Raw genomic sequence first — 18,206 nt, forward strand, 5'->3', positions numbered from 1 at the left:
GGGTACTTTACCAGTCCACATCTCGTGAGCAGTTTTGGCAACTTTCTTTGTAGGGACTAGATTAAGGATATGGGCGGTAGTCTCTAAGGCATACCCCCAGAATGAGATTGGTAGCGAAGCTCGACTCATCATGGAACAAACCATGTCCAACAAGGTTCGATTACGCCTCTCAGCCACACCATTCAGCTGCGGTGTCCTGGGAGGTGTCAATTGTGAGACAATCCCACATTCCCTTAGATAGTCGAGGAACTCTGAACTAAGATACTCACCACCTCGATCGGATCGAAGCATCTTAGTGTCCTGCCCAATTGATTCTCGACTTCCTGTTTAAATTCCTTAAACTTTTCGAAAGTCTCTGACTTATGCGTGATTAAGTAGACATATCCATATCTACTGTAATCATCAGTAAAAGTCAAATAATAACGATTAGCATCCCTTGTGGCATGTTTGAATGGTCCACACACATCCGTGTGTACAAGGTCCAACAAACCTTCACCCCTCTCACACGAGCCTGTGAAGAGTGACTTTGTCATTTTTCGAAGTAAGCATGATTCGCAACTATCATTTGGACTTTAGGTCAAACGACTCCAAGACTCCATCCTTTTGGAGTTGGCCTATGCGTTTCTTGCTTATATGTCCAAGACGACAATGCCATAATGATGCTTTATCCAAGTTATTATTATTAAGAGAATCAATACACAAAACATTATTTCCTAAGTTATCTATAACAGATACAACTTCATACACACCATCACAAGGTAATGCTTTAAAATAAAGAACATTATTAAAGAAATCATTAATCGAACCAACTTCATTATCAAATGAAAAGGTGAAACCTTGTTTATACAATGCATGAAAGGAAATAATATTTCTTGCCATTTCTGGCGAATAACAACATTTATTCAAATCTAAATTTAACCCACTACTTAGCGACAAAGTATAAACTCTAATCTTGGTGACAGGTGTAACTTTCCTATTCCCCATGATTAAGTTTATTCTTCCTTGCTCCACATTCTCACTTCTTCTTAGTCCCTGCAAGTCACAACAAATGTGAATACCACAACCGGTATCAAGGACCCAAGATTTAGAATGGGGTGAGTTATTAGAAATGATAGTGTAAATACCTGCATGGTTGGGATTAACTTTTCCATCCTTCACATCTTGCTGGTATTTTGGGTAGTTTCGCTTCCAATGTGATTTTTCATGGCAATAGAAGCATTCAGCCTCTTTTGGGTCAGAAGAAGGAGTGACGAAACCTTTCTTGGTTCCACTTGAATAAGTGCCATCAAGGGTCCTAACCTTGGTACCCTTCGAAGAACTCTTTCTCTTCTTCCCTCGACTTTTCCCGATTCTGCGGTCTTGAGAAGTCCCTGAAGTTTGCTGAGTGTGACCTCTTCCTTATTCATGTGATATGTCATGCGGAATTGATCATAGCGCGATGGTAAGGAGCGCAAAATTATATCTATTGCAAGCTCCTCAGGGAAGTTCACATTAAGCTTTAGCAATCGATCCACATACCTTTGCATTTTCTGCATGTGGCTCGTGACGGAATCCCCGTCCTTCATCAAGGTTGTTATCATGGAGCAGATGATTTCATACCTCTCTTGTTGTGCACTTTGATGGTATATTTCCATCAAATCTTGATGCATTTCATAAGGGTAGAAATCCTCATAGGACTTTTGGAGTTCCGTTGTCATCGTGGCCATCATGATACATGCTACTTTCGTAGCATCCCTTTCATGTGCCTGAAAGTCAGCGATCTCCTGAGGAGTTGCAGTGGTCTCATCAATCTCCTTAAGCTCCTTGTCAAGGACATATTCGTTGTCCTCATAGCGGGTAATCATCCTGATGTTTCTAATCCACTCATTGAAGTTGGATCCATGAAAAGTGACTTTCCTACACAAGTTCATAAGGGTAAAGGAGCCATTAGGATTAGAGCGAGAAGCAGCATTGTTTGAAGACATCTGAAGGAAGAGGACAAGATTACTTTAGATATTAAGAGAATCCTTAATAAAACACCCAAATGTAATATTAAGGCTAGGATCCAATCACAATATATTATAACTTAGAACAGGTATGTCGTAATCCAAGCTATAACATATTTGAAAGGTAGGTGAATGACGATTCACCAATTTCCACCACGAAAACTGAAATATTAGATATTAGGTTTTTTATTGGTTCTTAGAAATTCCTAGATTCTTTGAGATTCAATGAACTTTTCAAAGGCATGTTTCAATCTCGAGTGTGCCCTCCAAGTTTTGTGATTGGGATGCCGAGGATCACAAAACGAGGTGTGAAGTAACCATGCAAATCACTTGGTACCCTTAAAGTTTATCACTCAATCGATGTGCCGGTAAACCACATACGCTCCACCAATACTATAATAAACCTTAAGTCACCCTTTACCTACCTTGTTAAGTCCAAGTTAGTGTGCCGGTTAACCACACACGCTCCACCAATGACTTAAACAAAGTGTAAAGTGTAACTTCATGGATTAGCACCTTATTCACGTTTTTCCTAAAGTAACTAAGATTGGGAATTTAATAAACATTTAGTTACTTTATAATATTCATCATACTTTTAATGAGAATTTATAAGTTCTTGTCCTACCCGTTCGGCTAACGACCCCCCACCAGTCAAGCGAGCGGTGGGTGAGAATGGACACGCATTAAGTTTCCATTTTATAGGCAACAACCTTATACCCACCTTATAGACCGACTTCGTGAATGAGGCGTACTAGCGGTAAGACGACTTTGTTCTTATACATACATACATATATATATATATATATATATATATATATATATATATATATATAATTATTAAATTATAATAATATAAGTATAAGGGTTGAATTTTAACTTTTAAAATTCTAAGGGTTGGAACTAAAGTTTTAGTAAGACTTTACTTGTTCCAAAACTTGAGGGCAAGTTTTGTAACTTTCAAAACTCTTCATTTCTTGTAACTTATAAGTTTAATAGAGTAATAAAATGAAGACTCTTCATTTTTATAACTCTTGTCTTCTTTTAATGGTTTTAATTCAAGTGACTTTTGGTTTTCCATAACTTGAGGACAAGTTATGGACTCCATTAAAACACATTATGATCAAGAATTAATCTACCACATATGTTACAAATAATTCCTATGATCATCTAAACATCATAAGAACAAAAACATGAATATGAACACTTTCATAAATCAAAATTACACTTAAAACTTTGTAATTTTGATAACTAGTTGTTGTAAATGAATTAGCAAAGACATTACACCATCTAAAACAAGTTTTCAAGTACCAAAACAGTTTAGGGTAATGTTTCTAATCCATTTCCAGCAACTAAAGTCGAAAATATACACTCTGTCGACCCTACTCGCCGAGTGCATTAACCTACTCGGTGAGTAGGTTGAAGATACAAGTGAACTCGATGAGTCTCCCCATGGAATCGACGAGTCCAGTAGTCAGACAACAAGTTTTTCGACTTTCTTCAACTTTTTATCACAAATAACAAACAAACAAGCCTAGGCTCTGATACCACTAAAGGGATTCGAGCATTCTAACACTTCCTAAGTGTACATGCAACCCTAATAACCATGCATCTATGTTTGTCTAATTATCATGCAAAGTTGAATTCCAAGGATATATTCCTATCTAGCATACATGGGGAACAATTTTTAACTTGAATGATATATAGAATAACTTACCTTGTTGTTGCTTATGTTCCGTGAAACCTTGTGAGCCTAGCACCCCAAGTGTGATGCCTCAAATGCTTCATACAACACCAAATGCTCTTGGAAAGACTTTTGAGAGAATGCACACTACTTGAAATCGGCCTAGCCCTCTTGTTTCACATGTTTAGCCGATTTTGGTGGAGAATGAGATCCTTATATAGTGTTGACACATCTAGGGTTACACCATGTAAACCCTAATGTGTCATGACTCTTCATTTCCATGACCCATGGGTTTGTAACTCCCATGGAGCATCCATGGAGCATCCTATGGGTGGAACCCAACTTGATAATCCATGGAGCCTCTTAGCCCACTATACAAGATATGGATGATTTACATGATCAACCCATATATTTAATTAGTTATCTTTTGATCACTTAATTAATTCTAAATTAATTCTTGATCAAACTAATCATGTAACAGCTCAAATTTTCAAATAAAGTTTTCATTTAAAATAAAACATCATTATTCGACAAAAGAATTTATTCCAAGTTTATTGCAAAAATATAAATAACGAATCCCCCAAGATCTTCGACAATGGCAGTGTGTACGTGTCATGCCGGCGCCTTCCCACGGTCATCACTAGTACCTAAAAAAAACATAAACACAACTGGTAAGCATAAATGCTTAGTGAGTTCCCCAGTATACGACTTACCCACATACGCCTTCCGGCCCGGACCTTTCGGTCCACATAACATTGCCTTCCGGCCCGTAACATAATCGCCTTCCGGCCCATAACATATCGCCTTCCGGCCCGTATTAAATTGCCTTCCGGCCCATAGTATTTTGCCTTCCGGCCCATAATAGTATAAAACATAACACATATAACATATCACACATAACACATAAGTCATACGTCATACCGTTCTTTCTATCACATAAAGTCTCGCCTTCCGGCCCGTATAAGCATACATCACATATAAAGCATCTACCTCTCTAGACATAGCATAAATATAACACATACGACCTTCCGGTCATGCAGTCAAACCCTTCCGGGTGAAGTATAGTGAGAAGACTCACCTCGTAGTATGCAAGCTATAAACCCTTCGAGCTACTTGCACTCGATCCGCTAATCTGCAGGCTCCCTATAATACCACATACCTTTATTAATGATCTTATCAAACAAGACAACTGACCCTACTAAATTACATACAGGTCAACGGTCAACTTGACCGGACTCGTCGAGTGCAAAGGCAACTTGGCGAGTCTAGACACCCCGACTCCACTCGCCGAGTCTAAAGAACGACTCGACGAGTCCCAGTAAGTCTTCAAGCTACTCGCCGAGTCTGAAGAACAACTCGGCGAGTCCTAGTGAATCTTCAAGCTACTCGCCGAGTCTGATCATTTGACTCGGCGAGTCCTCGCCATGCAGTCAATCAACTGCCTCCTGTAATTCGCATGATTCCGTAATATATAAATATGGGGCTTCCTGGACCTTTACACATTCTATTACTGGGATTTAAACACTTATAACAACACTATAATCTATCAAATCCTTAAATGGGTTTCCTAAACCCTAGATTCGTGTACAACACCAAAACTACAGAAATGATCCGAGGATTACCTGGAAAACGTGTTCCCTGTGTCCCCAACCTTCAGAGCTCGACCCCTTGATCCTCCTTTGATCACCACCTTGCCTCTCCTTGCCTAACAACCTCTTCAAGCTTCCACTAGCCTTCACCCTTGTTCCAGATGCCCACAGACTTTTTGGTTATCTTCAATCGGCCAAAAGACGAGACATGACGGCCCTAAAGGCATTATATATGATCCAGAATCAAAACGGCTAGGGTTTCAGCTGAACAGCGTCGACTCGCCGAGTCCCTAATTGACTCGTCGAGTCCAGTCGCGAGTCTGTGACTAAGACCGTGGTCCTACTCGGCGAGTCAGGCATCAACTCGCCGAGTCCCCCCTAAATATTCTCCAAGATAATTTAAAGTAATACCTGAAATTCCGGGCTGTTACAACTCTCCCCCACTAGAACTAGACTTCGCCCTCGAAGTCTCATTCTGCGAATAACTCCAGATGTTGCTCCCACATTTCACTCTCCGGCTCCCAAGTCATCTCCGATCCCTTCCGATGTTGCCACTGAACCAACACCAGAGGTATCTCCTTGTTCCGTAGAACCTTGATCTTCCGATCCCTGATAGCTACTGGTCTCTCGGCGTAATTCAGGCTCGCATCCACCTGAATATCTTCTAACGGAACCACTGTCGCTTCATCGGCTATACACTTCCTCAACTGTGATACGTGAAAGGTATTGTGAATCTGACTCAGCTCCGCTGGCAACTCCAACCGATACGCTACCCGACCTACCCTTGCAATTACACGAAATGGTCCTATGAACCGAGGCCCCAATTTGCCCCTCTTTCTGAACTGAATCACTCCTTTCCAAGGAGAAACCTTTAGGAGAACGAAGTCGCCAACCTGGAATTCGAGCTCGGACCGGCGTCTGTCCGCGTAACTCTTCTGTCGGTTGTGGGCGGTCAATAACCTCTGCCTCACCTGTTGAATCTGTTCGGTCGTTTGAAGTACGATCTCTGTACTGCCCATCACTCTCTGTCCCACTTCTCCCCAGCAAATGGGAGTCCGACACCTCCTACCATACAACAACTCAAAAGGTGGCATACCAATGCTCGAATGATGGCTGTTGTTGTAGGAAAACTCAGCCAACGGCAGATGCGCATCCCAGCTACCCCCGAAGTCTAACACACACGCTCTAAGCATGTCTTCCAATGTTTGAATCGTCCGCTCGCTCTGACCGTCGGTCTGGGGATGGTATGCGGTACTAAAATGCAGTTTAGTACCCAACTCCTCATGAAATTTCTTCCAGAACCTGGAAGTGAAACGTACGTCGCGATCTGAAACAATCGAAATCGGTACCCCATGCCGAGACACTATCTCTCTCACGTATAACTCTTCCAACTTCTCTGCTGATGAACTTTCGCTAATGGCAAGGAAGTGTGCACTCTTTGTTAGCCTATCCACAATCACCCAAATCACATCGACTCCCCTGGCATTTCTCGGCAATTTAGTGATGAAATCCATCGTGATCTGTTCCCACTTCCACTCAGGAATCTCCAAGGGTTGCAACTTACCGTGAGGTCTCTGGTGCTTGGCCTTAACCCTACGGCAGGTCAAACACCTCTCAACGAACCAGGCGACGTCTCTCTTCATGCAAGGCCACCAGTACTCCTTTCTCAAATCCAAATACATTTTCGTAGCACCGGGATGGATCGAGAATTTCGATCTGTGTGCCTCCTCCATCAAAGTAACACGCGTACCGCCCACGAATGGTACCCAGATCCGACCCTGAAACGTCAGAAGTCTCCGTCCATCCATAACAAACTCTGAAATCAACCCGACGACCCGCTCCTGTTTCTGCATCCCAGATTTCACAACCTCGGCCTGTGCCCCACGAATAACATCTAACACCGGAGTCATCACCGTCAATCTCAAACATACGTCCCGCAATGGAGTGTTCTCCGTCCTAAGACTCAATGCGTCGGCTACCACATTAGCCTTGCCTGGGTGGTACAGGATCTCACAGTCATAATCCTTAACCACATCTAACCATCTCCTCTGACGCATATTTAGGTTGGGCTGATCCATCAAATACTTTAAACTCTTATGGTCCGTGTATATGGTACAACGAACCCCGTACAGGTAGTGGCGCCAAATTTTGAGGGCGAACACTACCGCCCCCAACTCTAAGTCATGCGTGGGATACCTCGCCTCGTGAGGCTTCAGCTGCCTCGATGCATAGGCTATCACATGGCCCCTCTGCATCAACACTGCACCCAGCCCCGAAATCGATGCGTCGCAATATACGACAAAGTCCTCCATCCCTTCCGGGAGAGCTAATACTGGGGCTTCGCACAGTCTCTGACGAAGTGTCTCGAAGGAAGTCTGCTGCTCGGGTCCCCATGAAAATGTAACACCCTTCCGGGTCAGTCTGGTGAGCGGCACCGTGATCTTGGAGAAGTCCCTAATAAACCTCCGTTAGTACCCCGCCAACCCAAGGAAACTCCTGATCTCAGAAGGTGACTTCGGTGCCTCCCAACCCATCACTGCTTCCACCTTGGCCGGATCAACCAATATCCCTGCCTTATTTACAACGTGCCCCAGAAATTGGACCTCCCGTAACCAGAAGTCACATTTGGAGAATTTTGCATAAAGCTTCTCCGACCTCAGTACCTCAAGAACCTCCCTCAAATGCCCCTCATGCTGCTCTCTAGACCGCGAATACACCAGAATATCGTCGATAAATACAATCACAGACCGATCCAGCATCGGCCTGCATACCCTGTTCATGAGGTCCATGAACACTGTTGGAGCATTGGTGAGCCCAAAAGGCATCACCACGAACTCGTAATGCCCATACCGCGTCCTAAATGCTGTCTTCTGGACGTCCTCATCCCGCACTCTTACCTGATGGTACCCTGATCTCAAATCAATCTTGGAAAACCAAGATGCCCCTTGCAACTGGTCGAATAGATCATCGATCCTCGGTAACGGATAGCGGTTCTTGACCGTCACCTTGTTCAGCTCCCGGTAATCGATACACATCCGGTGTGAACCATCCTTCTTCTTGACGAACAGAATCGGTGCTCCCCACGGCGAGCTACTCGGCCGAATAAATCCCTTTCCCAACAATTCCTGGAGTTTCGAGGACAACTCTTGCATCTCTGGAGGTGCAAGACGATAAGGCACCTTCGCAATAGGCGCAGCCCCCGGAACTAGATCGATACCAAACTCTACTTGCCTCGCAGGAGGTACTCCCGGCAAATCCTCGGGAAAAACATCCGAAAACTCGCGCACCACTGGCACCTCCTCCACTGTCTTCGGCCTCTCGGCAGTCTCCCGCGTATCCATCACATACGCCACAAAACCGTTACATCCCTGTTGTATACATTGCCTTGCCCTAGCGGCCGAACAAAAAGCTGATCCTGAACGGGTACCCTCGCCGTATACCGTAAGAACTCCCCCACTAGGGTCTCGTATAGTCACCAGCTGACGCTCGCAGTCGATGACAGCGCTGAATCGGCTCAACCAGTCCATGCCCACGATGACACAGACGTCCCCCATCGCAATAGGACCTAGGTCAATCGGGAACGCGACCCCGAAGATCTCTAGCACACATCCCCGAAGAACCTCCGTAGCACAAACCACCCTCTCGGCTGCAATAGAAACACTCAAAGGCCGACTTAACGGCTCACTACTAATGCCGATATGCTGACTAAAGGCTAACGATACAAACGATCTACTCGCACCCGAATCAAATAACACTAGAGCAGGCATAGAGTTCACAAGAAAAGTACCTACACATACATTAACATAAGCATAACATTTCAACCCTTAAGTAATTACGTGAATGATAACATACCTGCCACAACGTCGGGTGCAGCGCGGACCTCCTCTGCAGTCAGCTGAAAGGCTCTCCCGCGAGCCCTCGGGGCCTCGACCTTCGCCGGTCGGGTCTCAGTAGTCCTGGTAGTAGGTGTAGCTCCCTGACGAAGCTGCGGACACTCGGCCTTCCGATGGCCTGTCTGGTTGCAGTGAAAGCAAACCATAAACCCCTTAGGGCAATCCCTGGCAATATGTCCCTCCTTGCCACACTTGTAGCAACCACCAGCTCGACACACCCCCTCGTGACTCCTGCCGCACTTCACGCAAGTGCGACCCTTCGGGCCTCCCATCCTCGAATCAGCGAACTTAGTCCGCTTGGCTGCCGGCTGAGACTGAGCCGGCCGCCGATCCACCTGCCGAGACTCAGCCTCCTCCCTCGCCTGAGTCTCCAACTCGATCTCGCGCTTCCTGGCGTTCGCCTGAAGCTCAGTGAAAGTACGATAGGTGGAGTTTGACAAAAACTCCCGGATCTCCCTCTTCAAAATGCCCAAATACCGGCTCATCCGCGACTGCTCTGTAGATACCAGCTCAGGGCAGAACATTGCCCTCTCATGAAACTTCCGCGTGATCACCGCCACGGAATCAGTACCCTGCTTAAGGGTCAAGAACTCCTGGATCAATCGCTCCCTCTCCACCGGGGGAACGTACTCGTCCCTGAACATCTCCGTAAACCTCTCCCATGTCACCGCTGAAATCTCTGCCTGAGTGAAGTTCGCCGTCACGAACTTCCACCAATCCTTCGCTCCCAGACGGAGCTGGTTAAAGGCGAACCGTACCCTCAGGTGCTCCGGGCATGAGCAAGTATAGAAGCACCCCTCAATGTCGGCGATCCACCTCATAGCCGCAATCGGATCCTGCGTCCCATCAAATTCAGGGGGTTTCGTGTTGCTGAATTCCCTGAATAGCAATGAATCACCCCCTTGCGGCCTAGCAGCAGCCACAGCTGCGGTAGCGGCAGCGACTGCAGCTTCAGTAAGTGTGGCGTACCGCTCCTCAAACTCCTCCATCAGAGTGGTCTTAATAGACCCAAACATCTCCGGGATCTCAGCCCGAACCGCCGCAGCTACCTCTTCCTGAATAATCTGACGAATCTCCTCGTCACTCGCACCGCTCGAACTCGCCCCATTGCGTGTGATGACCATGATGTCTCTGAAATATAACATAAAATCATCAGAGACTCCACCAAGTACAATTGTACTCGATACGCGGCCTACTCAGTCTCCGATTTCCAGGGATTCTTACTTGGGTCTTCCACCGATCCAGTGTCTTCGGTAGTACGGGCGCAATACTACCGACCACACCGCATCAGTATTCGTCCCAAATCTTCCTCCCCAAATCCCGAATAATGAGTACTCTACCTCTAGTATGCACTATCTACTTGCACGCTACCAAATATCTCATATAAACAATCTCCCTAGACTAAGGCATCACAAAACAGGCAATTCTAGTCCTATCATGTATACCTAGTCTTCTAGCATGCATAACAATTCATAATTCAGTGCATAACATAACATTGTAAGGTATTCTGGGGATCTTTACCGTTCGGGCGCTGGCTGATCGTACACACTGCTCCAATCTTGTTTTACCGCCTTACCATTTATGAAATGTTGTGTCCTTATTATTTTAAAAAGTTTTTCCTCAAATCCCCGGTCTGAGTTCAGTTGCACCCGAAAGTACACCCGAATCCCTCAAACCAAGGCTCTGATACCAATTGTAACAGCTCAAATTTTCAAATAAAGTTTTCATTTAAAATAAAACATCATTATTCGACAAAAGAATTTATTCCAAGTTTATTGCAAAAATATAAATAACGAATCCCCCAAGATCTTCGACAATGGCAGTGTGTACGTGTCAAGCCGGCGCCTTCCCACGGTCATCACTAGTACCTAAAAAAAAACATAAACACAACTGGTAAGCATAAATGCTTAGTGAGTTCCCCAGTATACAACTTACCCACATACGCCTTCCGGCCCGGACCTTTCGGTCCACATAACATTGCCTTCCGGCCCGTAACATAATCGCCTTCCGGCCCATAACATATCGCCTTCCGGCCCGTATTAAATTGCCTTCCGGCCCATAGTATTTTGCCTTCCGGCCCATAATAGTATAAAACATAACACATATAACATATCACACATAACACATAAGTCATACGTCATACCGTTCTTTCTATCACATAAAGTCTCGCCTTCCGGCCCGTATAAGCATACATCACATATAAAGCATCTACCTTTCTAGACATAGCATAAATATAACACATACGACCTTCCGGTCACGCAGTCAAACCCTTCCGGGTGAAGTATAGTGAGAAGACTCACCTCGTAGTATGCAAGCTATAAACCCTTCGAGCTACTTGCACTCGATCCGCTAATCTGTAGGCTCCCTATAATACCACATACCTTTATTAATGATCTTATCAAACAAGACAACTGACCCTACTAAATTACATACAGGTCAACGGTCAACTTGACCGGACTCGTCGAGTGCAAAGGCAACTCGGCGAGTCTAGACACCCGGACTCCACTCGCCGAGTCTAAAGAACGACTCGAAGAGTCCCAGTAAGTCTTCAAGCTACTCGCCGAGTCTGAAGAACAACTCGGCGAGTCCTAGTGAATCTTCAAGCTACTCGCCGAGTCTGATCATTTGACTCGGCGAGTCCTCGCCATGCAGTCAATCAACTGCCTCCTGTAATTCGCATGATTCCGTAATATATAAATATGGGGCTTCCTGGACCTTTACACATTCTATTACTGGGATTTAAACACTTATAACAACACTATAATCTATCAAATCCTTAAATGGGTTTCCTAAACCCTAGATTCGTGTACAACACCAAAACTACAGAAATGATCCGAGGATTACCTGGAAAACGTGTTCCCTGTGTCCCCAACCTTCAGAGCTCGACCCCTTGATCCTCCTTTGATCACCACCTTGCCTCTCCTTGCCTAACAACCTCTTCAAGCTTCCACTAGCCTTCACCCTTGTTCCAGATGCCCACAGACTTTTTGGTTATCTTCAATCGGCCAAAAGACGAGACATGACGGCCCTAAAGGCATTATATACGATCCAGAATCAAAACGGCTAGGGTTTCAGCTGAACAGCGTCGACTCGCCGAGTCCCTAATGGACTCGTCGAGTCCAGTCGCGAGTCTGTGACTAAGACCATGGTCCTACTCGGCGAGTCAGGCATCAACTCGCCGAGTCCCCCCCCCCCCCCCCTAAATATTCCCCAAGATAATTTAAAGTAATACCTGAAATTTCGGGCTGTTACAAATCAAATAATATTATTAATATATTAGAACTTATAATATATTAATAACATCCAAGTGTCATTTCTCTGATTTAGTCTATCCAATTTCATGGTGCCATGCAACCCAAATGGACCATGTCGGGTCGGGTCAAGCACATACCAGAAATAGTTACGGACTTAGACACCTTATCCAACAGCAAGCCCCTAGTTAGTCCGGAATTTGATCTGATGCAGTGGGTAAGGCCCAAGTTGTAGGGTTATGAGCAATCTAACACTCCTAAGTGTACATGCAACCCTAAATACCTTGGATCTACGTTTTCTCTATTATACATGCAAATATGAACATCCAAGGTATTATCCTAATCTAGCATACAAAACTATCAATATAATAAGATAGAATACATACCTCTTTGATAGTGCTTGTCTTCATGAAGCTTGAGTGCCTAGTGCCCCAAGTGTGACACCTCAAATGGTTCACACAACACCATAAGCACTTGGAATAACTTAGAGAGAATTCTACACTTCATGAAATCGGCTAGCCCTTTCTTTCTCTCACTAGTGGCCGATTTTGTCAAGAAATAAGATCTTTATATAGTGTTACAAATAGGGTAAACCCTAATTGTCATGACTTTCCATTTCCTTGGATCCATGGGTTCAAATACACCATGGAGCATCCATGGACCATCCTATGGGTTTTAGCCCAACTTGCTTATCCATGGAGCATTAGCCCACTATACAAGTATGGATGATTTACACAATCAACCCATATATTTAATTAGTCTTCTTTTGATCACTTAATTAATCGTAGATTAATTCTTGATCAATGCTAATTAAATAATCTCATTATTCTTATTATTAATATACTAGAGCTTATAATATATTAATAACCATAAGTGTCTTATTTCTCTCATTATAGTCTATCCAAGTGCATGATGCCATGCAACCCAAATGGACCATGCCGGGTCGGGTCAAGTCTTACCAATTATAGTTATAGACTTAGACATTAATCCAACAGTCTCCCACTTGGATAAGTCTAAAACTATTATTTCGTATGACTTGAGGAACCAACTGGAAATCGTAGCTCTCAAAAGCTTCTGTCGAACTCTGACCTTGTCGATAAACGCTGACCTTTGTCAATGACTTGTCCATTAGATAAAGGATCATATATTCCTCCATTCTAAATATCATATGGACTAAGACATGGATTATAATCATTCTCTCTGTCCATTTGTTGTTTCCCGATTTCCGATTTATGACGACTGACTAATTGAACAAATCAAAACAGTCCTGGCCCGGCCGAGCACTTCCATTTGTCATCATCAAATCATCGAGGGGCCCACAGATATCGCTTTTATCCTGAAGGTAAAAGGAATGGATAAACTTCGACTCATATGGCTTGTTCTACTGCTTGTTGAATCATACACAAAGACACGTTTTATAGCACCGAGTTACCAAATGCGGTTTCGTGTAAACAATGTACTATCAACTCATAGTAACAACTCATATCTCTAGGTTTGAAGAATATAAGATATTATCGTCTCATGATCACTCGTGATAAAATCCATGAAGTGATTCCAATGAGTGCGGGTTGAATCCAATACTCAGAACTTATGAGCACTCATGAGTGTTTTAGCCCAACTTGATTATCCGTGGAGCATTAGCCCACTATACAAGTATGGATGATTTACACAATCAACCCATATATTTAATTAGTCTTCTTTTGATCACTTAATTAATCGTAGATTAATTCTTGATCAATACTAATTAAATAATCTCATTATTCTTATTATTAATATACTAGAGCTTATAATATATTAATAACCATAAGTGTCTTATTTCTCTCATTATAGTCTATCCAAGTGCATGATGTCATGCAACCCAAATGGACCATGTCGGGTCGGGTCACGTCTTACCAATTATAGTTATGGACTTAGACATTAATCCAACACAAGTTAGTCCGGACTTCGGTATGATGCAGGGTGCAAGGCCCCAGTTAGTCTGAACCTCAGTCTGATGCAGTAGGCAAGGCCCATTATGTGCTTTATATGTTATTGTATGGTTGTGGTAGTTTGGGGAAGCTCACTAAGCTTCATGCTTACAGTTTTCAGTTTTGGTTTTAGGTACTTCTAGTAGCAAAGGGAGAAGCTCGGGATGATCACATGGCATACACCATAGTTAATCAGTCTGGGATAGTTTACTTTGATAATAAGAATATGTTTTGAAATAACACTTTGATTTTATGTTATGATTTATGTTATCGGTTGACAATCGTGGTTTATGTAATGTTTTTTAAACGAAATTTTTAAATTGTATTTTTAAGATGTTACAAGTTGGTATCAGAGCCTTGGTTTGAGGGATTCAGACACACTTTCGGGTGTGTTTGAACTCAAACTAAGGAAATGGTATGAGGTTTTCAAAATAAAAACACTTTCGGAAGAAATTTTTGAAAAAGAAACTTAAAGAGAAAAGAGTTTTAGAAAAAGCGAAAAGAATTTTTCGAAAGAAAAGAACTTTGAAAAGAGAAAAGGGTGTGGTGCATGCAATCAGTCGAGCTCAAGTAAGTACTCCCAATTTACCCATACAAGTTTATGTTATGATTATCAGTTTCAGTTTTAGTAGGACGGCATGCTAGAATAGGACTAAGGATCTAGGAGGATGCCTTATGTGCATGCTATATGTGTTCCAACTTTATGAGAATTGCATGAAAGTATTGAGTAGACAGTAGTAGGATAGCATGTTTAAGTTATGCCTGATAGTGTGAGCTTAGCATTGTATGCTAGTACAGTTTCTTGTTATGAGGATAGATTTGCATGAGTAATTTCCTGTGTCTAAATGCTACTTGCTTTGTGTTTGGTGGGACTCTGAGTGATGGGAGGTACCTATTAGGTGAATACGCCACATCACATGTGATTAGGGTTGAATAATCTCACAGTGTTGGATTTGGCCTATTGTGCAGCTCTCGTCTGAGTCTAACCGTTGTAGGGAAGAGTCTTTTACTCGAAGGATTATCTAAGCCTCATCACATATGATGGTATTCAGGTGATGGCTAATTAGCATTACAAGGAGGCCTTCTGCAGCTGAGGACTGGTTTGGGTGGAGTTAGAGATTTTCCCTAGGGCAAGCCTAGGATGAGAGTAGCAGTAGAAGGTTCTTGGTAGGGTCAAGGCAGTTTTTAAGGAAAGTACGGATAGATGTGGAAGGTGGTGTGGGCCCGTACTACTAAAAGCAGAAGATCCGTACTCGATTCAAGAGGGGCCAAGACAAAGCCAGGGAACTTGTAGTATGTATGTGTAATCCCTCAGCAGTGAAATAGATTTTGATAGTTATTGTGATATGCTTTCATCATGGTGACGTTGCGTGAAAGGCAAGTGTGTGGATCAGGCATCGGAGAGGGATCAGGCTCGGGTTCAGGGACCGAGTAGCTCGAGGAATGTATGAGAGATTTTGTATCAATTGAGATCACGTGCAATATCTTAGACCAAACTCATGTGATATTTGGCACGGTCAAGGAGGGTATACTAGAGATTTTGGATGAGAGGCTTGGAGCCTTTTCGTGCAGAGATGATGGCTTTGATAGGAGCGTATACGTTGACATTTCGAGAGTAGCACCAAATTATCATGGGGGAAGGAACCCCATTGCTAGTAGCAGGTGGTTGGTAGATGTTGCCAACACTTTTCGAACAATCCAGTGTCCGGAGGGGGACAAGGCAGACTCTCCTCCTGTCTTCTAAAAGGAAGAGCGCGGTATTGGTGGGAGGAGGTTGTTTAAGCCTTGGGGGATGATGCCGCGTTGGACGTGCTGTCATGGAGTGATTTCCCGGCTACGTTAAGGGCTAAGTTTGCACCAATTATTGAGGTTCAGTAGTTGACACAAGAGTTCCAGGATCTTCAGCAGACTACTGAGACAGTGATGGAGATCACCACCAAGTTCAGGGAGCGGGCTCTCTTGGTTCCGCAGTATGTAGTGGATGAGGAGATGAAGAAAGCTCGATATCATGAAATGCTAAGATATGAAATCAGGCTATTTGTGAGAAGGTCGAGCTACAAAATGCTGGAGGATATGATTGCTCGGGCCAGAGAGAGGGAGATTGATCTGGAGCAGATCAGGAAGAGGAAGGCGGATGAGGTTCAGATAACCACGGGTTCGGGAAAATGGCCCAAGGGGTCAGATTCGAGATCAAAGGATTATCATATTCACAGCCGATGCGAAAAATGTGGCAGGACGCACAAGGGTACGTGTAGGAGTGATAGTGGTGGTGATTCTGGATGCTTCAGGTGCGGCCGGACTTGTCATTTTAGCCGAGATTGTATGGTTACCACCACTCAGGGATTATATCTGATATGTTTCCTTTGCAGTCAGTGGGGCCACAGGAAGGCCCAGTGACCAAGTTTACTTCCGGCAGTACATATGATAGTACATGTCCCTGCAGCTTCGAGGATCACTGACGGCCGTTAGGGACGAGTAAAGGAGCCTGTGGTGGGAAGCAGGGATTTTCAGTTGCCTGTAGTGGAGTCACAAGTAGTACGTGAAGAACTATCCGAAAATATTGGGCTAACAGCTTAGTTTTAGGTTCAAACAATGACTACTCATTCGATTAATGAGGTAGTCGAGGTAGCTCGGGAGAAGGAGATTGGTTTGGATGGACAACGCGGTAAAAGGAAGCGAACACTTATTTCAGGACAATTGGGAAGAAATGAGGAGTCATACTCATCTGACTTGGGTGTTGGAATTCGGGTGGACCTTGACGTGTGTGGTAAGTGTGCAGGAACTCATGGGTTTGCTTTTCACAAGTTTAGGTGTTTCAAGTGCGGGGAAAGGGGGCATGCGTATCGGGATTGTAAGAAGGATCATATATGTTTTCATTGCCACCAACTTGGTCATTTCAAGTCTTAATGTCCTGTTTTGGTGATGGAGAGATTCTAGGTTCAGGTGCCCATTGTCCCGCAGGAAGTCAAGATCGAGTCGCACTAGATCGCAGGTATGTCGTTTGAATTCTCCTTTTTGTAATAATTCTATTGTAAAGGTTCTACATCGATAATGATAATGATACTTCGGAATTTTGTGGCCTACTTGTGATTTAGTGATATTCCATCTACATATCTTGGATTTTAGAATGATAGTTGGAGGATGTCCCTTGTAGGGCAGGTTACTTCGGATGCAGTAGCGGTAGCAAGTATGTGTGAGACTCGGTAGCATCTCACTACCTTCGGGAAGGTGTTGTTCGGGTATAGATTGGTTATATTCCAGCACGAGGAGCACCTGAGGGAGGTGCTAGAGAATTTGAGGACATAGAGACTTTTTGCAAAGTACTCCAAATGTGAGTTCTTTTTGTACGAGGTGCATTTGCTTGGGTATCTTGTCAATCAGAAGGGTATTCTAGTCATTCTGGCTAAGATAGGAGTCGTGATACAGTGTGAGTTTCTGAGGTCTCCAATTGGGATTTGGAGCTTCCGTTTCTAGCGGGTTATTACCAGAGATGTATTCGGGTCCTTGGAAGTGGTGTGATCTTTTGGACTGGTTAGTATTGGAACACTAGCAATGGTAAGCGTGGTTTTCAACAGATTGTGCATATAATGGTAAGAAGGATTGAGAATCCTTCCAATATAGTGTGCAGTATGACGTTAGTTGAATCTAAGTGGGGGAGAATCATCCAAGGATTTAGAAGTAGGAGTAGTTTTGTAACTAGGATAAGTTTCGCATCCTTGTCAGAAAGGAAGACAACCCAGGCAGCTATATGGAAACACTATCATTTCCCATTAATTTTTAGGATATAATTTAATCTGTTCATTCATTCTTTTTAATTATTTGTATGCATCTACATATCAA

This window comes from Lactuca saligna, chromosome 3, assembly GCF_052625555.1.
Source record: "Lactuca saligna cultivar CGN05327 chromosome 3, ASM5262555v1, whole genome shotgun sequence".
Classification (NCBI taxonomy): domain Eukaryota; kingdom Viridiplantae; phylum Streptophyta; class Magnoliopsida; order Asterales; family Asteraceae; genus Lactuca; species Lactuca saligna.